The 7500-nt window shown below is 50.6% G+C and overlaps 2 protein-coding genes across 6 annotated transcripts in view; one reads left to right on the top strand and one right to left on the bottom strand.

The window, feature by feature from the left end:
• Positions 1 to 7500, bottom strand: part of LOC126571607 (rab3 GTPase-activating protein catalytic subunit) — a 107365-nt gene that overhangs the window by 85598 nt on the left and 14267 nt on the right. The window lies entirely within an intron of this gene.
• Positions 1 to 7500, top strand: part of LOC126571608 (leucine-rich repeat-containing protein 4C) — a 95572-nt gene that overhangs the window by 75512 nt on the left and 12560 nt on the right. The gene's annotated exons all lie outside the window — the stretch shown is intronic.

The raw sequence follows: 7500 nt of genomic DNA, 5'->3' as shown, positions 1-7500 counted from the left end.
GTCCGTCCTCCGTGTATGTGCGCGCAGGCAATGAAGCATTAGCAAATGTTGTTGGCTCGCTAAAAAGAGCCAACGTCCGGTCCGGTGTCTGTGTATCTCTCTGCACCGCTGCAATGCCGAATGCAGTTACGGATTTCAAAGCACCAGGCAACCGTTAACAGAGGGCTCGCTCGATGTACGGGGTCCGGTACGGGTTTGGGGCGCATAAAAATAAGTCATCATGACCTGGCAACGCGGGTGAGAGACGCGCGGGCACGCGGGCGAGAGAGTGTGAGACAATGGTCTCGGCCCTTGAAAGCATTCCAAACGTGCTTGCTGGTGCGGGATGCTGCTCGCTGTTCGCTGGTGGACGGCGACGCTACAAACCAGTTTCTGGCCAGATACCGAGCTAAAGGCCCGTAGCGCGAGAGCATAAAGAATGAAACATTAACCCGGGTCATGGTTCTCGAATGCATCTTGGACACCACCGGCAGCAGCAGCAACAACAAACGCACACAGACACAGGTGGATCGAGCGCCACTCAGGTGGAAAACTCGGCCCCAAACCCGCTGCCGGACAGTGCATACTTTATGGACCTCGTTGGCAGGCACTCGCCTCGCGTGGTGTTTGTGTGCGCTCCTTACCTGCTTTGCATAAAATACGGTCCGAGAAGATGCTCCGTGGGCAAGATTTATCGGCTCCCACCCCCCCCCCCCCTGGTTGCATTTATCAATTTTTCAAAACATTTAACATAAGTTCAAGGTGAAATTCCGTCCGGTGGACCATCAGGGTGGTTCAGAAAACTTCCCCAGAAAACGTCTTGGTCAAACGATGGTACGAGATCAACATATGAGTCACTCCGGTAGCCGCTCCAGACAAACAGCAGAAGGTAGGAAGGGCGGAGGGATGCCTATTAAACGATCGGAGAAAAGCGTATTTATGCTGCTCCGTTAAACACGATAATGATCGTGAAGGGGGCTCCCAGGCTCACCGGTGCACCACCATCGGTAATGCTGCAATTTCCGATCTCCGCGATCCGATTAACTGACGCTCCGCTTCGCTTTCTCGTCGCGTGTGTCTGCTACTTCCTCACATCGCCATCGCACGAGCTCTTTCCGGGGTGCTCCATTATTGCCAATTCAAATTGTCACCGGCCCCTCACATCCCCCTGGGCCGCCCATCGGAATGACAATCAAACCAGCGCCATCGATAAACGCTTTCGGTTCGAACCAAGAGGCTGTGCGCTGTGGAGACAGCGGCGAGGACTGAGTAATCAAATTCCAATTACAGCTTGTTCACTGACTCCCCGTACGCCCGTTACAAACAACTGCACCGGCTCAATCAACGTTCTCGAAACGATTTTTATTCGAAGACGTACGCCATCGTCATCGACGACCAGCGGCATCTTACCTGCACCACGAGCAGCACCAAGAGAATGCGAAAGAACCTTCTTTCAAACGGAACGGGCGATTGATGCATGATGCACGCGGCCACTGCACTCGAACAAGACCAGACCACCATAAGACGAAGTTGGTTCGTTCGTCTGCAACCGTTCGGAGATGATTTATTCGGTTAGCGTTTAATATCCCTTTGCGCGCGGCGTTCCTCTTATCAGAGAACGAACAACTCGTTTATGCCGCTACCTCCTGCACTCGAAACGGAAGGAAAAGGACCGCCATTGCCGCGCGTGCCAACTTCCGTAGCACCTCGACTGCTGCCGCCCCTGCCGCCGTTGTACGATTGCTGTAATTGGTTTCCTGATGTTTTCGCAATTCGCGATGACGAAGACAAACTCGTGCATTCAAAAACCGCGCCACAGCACAGCAAGATCGATTGCTGCCGGCCTGGCAGTCTGGGACCCACTGGGGAGAAGGACAGACCGATTTCGTTTCGTCTCCGAGCCGAACGGGCAGGGCGCGTGCTTCCAGCGCACGATGCGTTTCATTCGAGGACATCCTTTCCATCCAGCAACTTTCTGTGAAAGGATGCGCTCCTCTGCGACGGGGAGTTCCCTGGCTCTCCATCTGTCTGTCTGTCGCTCTCTCGCTCTCTGTACCGTGTCAAAATGATTTATGGTGGTACCGCAGTGTTACCGCCGCCGCCAAGCAGCTGATCTTTATGAAGTGCGAAGAAGGGGCTACACTACAGCAACTGCTCGGTGGTGTCCGGGGAAAGCAAAACCGAAGTGAAGTGCTTTTGAATGATCGGACAGAATTGACTTGTCAAACGCATCAAACCCGGAGGGTAATGAAAGTGTTTGCCCAGCCCAATCCAGGCTCCCCGGGCGTGTTGCGGCGTCATGCGACAGGAGACAGGCGGCGTGTGTCTTGAATATGTCACTTGGATAATAAAATGCTTGTTTATGATACTCGGAGCTTGTACTAGAGCGGGGTCACTATTAATGTCCTGCGGAGTCTTGATCAATGAAAAAGACATTATTTGAAGAACAGTACGCAGTAAAGATACCATTCCGACCTTTTTAATGATGTCCTGGGTCATGGGCAGGACGGTGTTGTCTTGTCAGAATCATTTGGTCGTGGAACGACTCCCTTTTTTAGTTTATTTCTAGTAAAACATGGCGGCGATACGTTGCAAATAGAGAATTTAAATAAAATACAACTGATAACACGAGGAATCTTCAAACTTCCTTTCAGTTTCCTGCTCTAGATTGTTTGTAAGATTTGAATTTATTCCCTCAAAAAAATGATCTTCCATCATCTTCATTCAACAATGCTTAAAGACAACATTCAACATTCTTTTACCGTCTTTTAGACCTCTGTCGTCTCTCCTCTACATTATGATGCATATCGCCTCAAAGCGTTTGTACTATTGCCAACGAATGGTTACAAACATTGTAGCAATAGCAAAAAGGAAAGCATTTTGCATTTAAAACAGCTCCTTTTACCGCTGCATCGCGAAGCAAAAGAACGCCTCCAGCAAGCTAGTATGCATTACCAATCAACTGCGGGGTGGTGCTGAGCGTATTGAGCCACCTGAACGCCGTGGAATGTTCAGGAATAACAAGTACGAAATGGCCACCCGGTTTTAAAAATAGCAACCGTAGCTAAACCGCCACGCCATATAGATCAAAAGCCGCACACTCCCAGGAGCGCGCACGGTACGGGTTGCAATTCACTTGCAACCCATTTGCGGAGCTTTGATTGCAAACAGAGAACCGGTTCACCGGGTCCTCCCCACGCCACCACAACGCCACAGTATCGCGCGAAGGTCAGAGAACAGCAAAGAGTGGGAGGCGGGGACATGAATGGTTCTACCAATGCATCACCATCATTCTGCCATGGACGCGTCGCTCATGGCTGCTTGTGCAGCACTCCACCATTCCCTCCCATACTACGAACAGACCACATAAAGATAAAACTGGCCTGGCTTGGCCTGGCCGGGCCTGGCCTAGGGCGCCTGTATGTGGCTGCCAGCCGCAGCACAAACATAACTCAATTCCCCATCAGCAATCTTTATCGTATCGCGTGGCACCGTACGAGACGATTTACACTTTCGAAACTCTGCTCACGTACCACCCGAGCTTTCTGATTCAATTCCTCGGGCGCCACCACCGCCCCAAACATCGGAGAAAACAGCCAGCAGGATATTACAGACGAGTTGTTCCGCTTTTGATTTTTGCTCACCGGCAACAACAAAAACAACCGGAAGCCGTTGGCAAAATTGATGATTTAATAAAATATTTAACAAATAAATCAATCGATCGTTTTCTGGGGGGGGAGGGGGCCTTTTTCCGGAGCTTGAGCCGTAGGAGGAGAAGGAGTTTTGCACTCGATTGCACCTTGAAGCTCGCTCGTCGATGATGAACAACCGAGGCGATTGCACAGAAGAACGGAACCGATGCTTTCGAGACCACATAGACCGAAACACGGTCAGTATCAATCGGTATGGAATGCTTTACGGATTGGAAACTAATCCTCGATAAACCATGTGCTGTAAGCCGGAAGGTAGTGTACTGGCGCTCCATCAAAATCCTCACAAAAAGAAGAGCTCACGCAGGCAGCAGCAGCAACGGATTTCCCAGATATAATTGCATAAAACACACCCCGAAAGGCAGCAAAAGGGTCGATCGCAAAGGGTATGGTCGGGGTCGTCGCGTATAAATCATTCCCAGTAACCCCCCCCCCCCCCTACCCGGGGGCACACGATGTTCCCAGGACACGGATTGGCGCAAAAGCGGAACATGACCTTAATCATGAAAATTGAATTGAATATTTATGCGGTCGCGAGTAAAACGGTGCCCTGGCCACTGGTGGAGAGGGAGAGGTGGGGGGCACTTTTGCAAAGGATAAAACAGACACGGCACCCCACGGAACACCATCACATGGAAACCGAAAAACCCGTTTCACGTGTTAAGCCCCGTTTGTTTACATGCCAAGCATAAGCATGCCCCGAACACATCACAGTGAGTCAATAGGCCATCGACCGTGCGGCCAATAGGTGGGGTGGATGGGGAGTACCGGTTGCATGCTTCGGTAGCAACAATTGCCTTTGATGATGAATGAATGAATTTGGCACGAAACGCACACACCTAGCGCTCGCTCGCTGTCGACCAACCGAAGCGTGGAGTATGGAGAGAGCATCATGGTGTGTTTGCTTGTCCGTTGAACTTGAACTCTGGTACTGGTGCGCGGGTGTGAAAAGAGTGTTACGAGAGCAATTGCAACGATTGCGTGCGTGAGCTCGCCCATCATCACCCGGTTGTTTTGTGGTTTGGCAGGCAGGCACGCATCCACATCAAGCTTGCTCGAGAATTGAGGTCGAACAAGCACCACAACACCCCACTTTGGGAGGGGTGCGAACATATGTTTGCGTAATTTCCGCCTGACGTTCACGCACACCGTGACACGTAGTACGGCGCCAATACGGAGAAGTTTAATTGAGTAGTTAGTATGTCAACCATTAAATCATCCCTTAAAAGCGCACACATAGCACGGCTTACTATGAGCCCATTTGTCAAGCGATCGTTAAGCACGATGACGATGAGGATGATGAGATCTTCATTCCTGATTGGATCGAGAGAGCGCGCGAGGGCTTCCATTAACAAGAGGACCGTTATGTTGCTCGATAAGTAATGTAATTCATCATAATCACATCATGAAACGGATAATTGGTAATGTCGTTCGGTGTTCGGATCGATCGCAGTGCCTCGTTGAGTGTGTTCCTTCACTCTGGTGATTTGTTTTGTTTTTATTTTCATCTCCTTCACAAATGGATGATGCACTGGAATGAGATTGAAACACTAACAAACGGGTGCGCGTGGACGTGGCGCCAGTCAGGAGAAGAAAAGAAGGGGTTCAGATCACGAACGGTCCATTTCATTTCCTCTCGTCTCCTTCGACCACCACGTCTCTTCGCTTCGTCAACAGCTCGTCTTGTCGATGGTTATGTTTCTCATTTTCCAATCTATTTCATTTCCGACGCCTTTTTGGGTCCACCACCGAGAAAAAGCCAGAGCCATCCAGCCAGAGTGATGCGCTCGGTTTAACACCACTACCGGCGGCGGCGGCGGCGACGGCGGTGAAGGCGTCAAGTGGGTGTGGCGCCTTCACCAAAAAGCAGAGCGAGATAGAACTCCGGAAAGAAGAAGAAAACGAAAAAGAAGAAAGGACAAACTAACTGTAATCAATCTTCACCGGACCATCACCGAGCGATGCCGGGGAATGGGAAGTGAGTGAAACAAAGCCCCTGAAACCGAAACCGATTCAGCACTGCAGCACCGGGCCCGTTGGTCAGCAGCTTCGTTGCAGTTCACGCCACGTTTATCACTCGGCGCCCATCCGTGGCGTCACTATCGAACCACCATCATCAGCCATCAAATAGCTTTCTCCATTTGCGGTGTTTGGCCAGATCCCCCCACCACCGGTCGAGAACATGGTTCTAAATTTTAACGAATTTTCAACCCCCCCTTAGGACCAGTACCGCACGGTAACAATGACTTGCGATGTCTCATTTTGTGGTTTTTTTTAGGGAGAGCGAGGGCACCATTTCCCTTCTTCGTATCTCCAGAGCGTTGTGTTCTTGTGGTTTTTGATAGCAAGCCATCAGGCAGAATGCCCTTCTCTCTCTGCTGTCATCTTTGGTTCATTTTCTCATCACCATTTAGCGAGTGCGCTTGACTGTCCGCGTTCGCCATTACGGTGGAACCGGAGGGTGTGTGCACTCTAGTGCATCAGTAGTAGACGGTACCAACAGCAGCAATTCGTCTTTATTTATTGCTCGTTTTATCTCGACGAAATGCGGTGATGATGCCGCGGGTGTTCTAGAATGGCGAGCACCCTCTCACTGACTGGCTGGCTGGCTGGCTGACTGAATACATTTTCCGGGATGCCACCGGGCACTGGGAAGAAAAGTGATGACGAATTAAAAAGAAAAACACAGACACACAGAGAAAAACTGCTGCTCCAGCACATTCATCGCGCTCCGAGCGAAGAACTGGTGGTGGAGGCGCCCATCAAGAATGAATAAAGTTTTTGAGATTCTGTCATACCGAGAGACCGGGAACCGGGGAATAAACCAGCCAGCAATGACTTGCTGGCTCGGCACACAAACACATGAAGAGAGGGAGAGGAAAACCCAATAAAAGACCAACGAGCAAGAGAGCAAAACCGCCGGTTAGCCGCCGCGCCGGATCGCTTTTCATCCATCAAACCCATTAGTGTAAGTGCTTTGTAAACTTGTCAATGACACTGATGGCCAACTTGACCACACGCTGACCACCGTCGGCTGGCTCTTTTGTTTGCCTTTTTCACACCCCCAGCGCCCTTTCTTGCTCTGTTTGTTTGTTGCAAACCAATTTTCAATATTACGAATATGTATTCGGACGACAATAACAATCTAAGGGGGGGGTGCTTATGTACTTTATGGCACCCCTTAATACTGGAACACAACGAAAAGGAACCACACCGGCGAATGCATTAGAAAATTGTGCACCACCCTCGTGCGTTCCTCTCGCAAAACCGTTTTGCGGCTGATGATCTTTACTTTCCCTTCGCGCCTATCATCAGCCATCTTGCCAAGAGATCCGTCCGATCCGTCATAAAACTTTTCCGCGATGAATTATTAAAACTTTAATTACCTTCACCATCGAAAGTAAGCGTTTAAGCGAGAGGCCAGAGCGAGAGAGCCACACGAGGTGGACGATGAATTAGGAGGTGAGGGAGACTGTGCCATGGGTGCTGTTGGTCGCACCGTCCCCCCCACCAATCGCGTCATCCAAGCGATGTGTTCGGCTTTCAATTTTCTTCGCCAACTAAGACCCCGAAAGTGAGCCAGACAAACGAAACCAACCTTCCCTAACCTAGAAACACGATTCCGAACAGTGGGAGCGCCGTATGCGAAGCAAACACAAACTGCCGGGACTAAGCTGCGATAATCTTCAAAATGGACGCTAATCGAGGTGATCGGCGGTTTCGCATCTCGGGGCCCCCCACAGGGTGGCCACAGGAGGAGACATCTTCTGCACTTCTCCGGCCAACCGAAGAGGAAGGTGCACTTAGCCGC

The sequence above is a fragment of the Anopheles aquasalis genome, chromosome 2 (genome assembly GCF_943734665.1).
Source record: "Anopheles aquasalis chromosome 2, idAnoAquaMG_Q_19, whole genome shotgun sequence".
NCBI lineage: Eukaryota > Metazoa > Arthropoda > Insecta > Diptera > Culicidae > Anopheles > Anopheles aquasalis.
The sequence above is the reverse complement of the archived record's forward strand: the minus strand, read 5'-3'. Positions and strand labels throughout refer to the sequence as shown.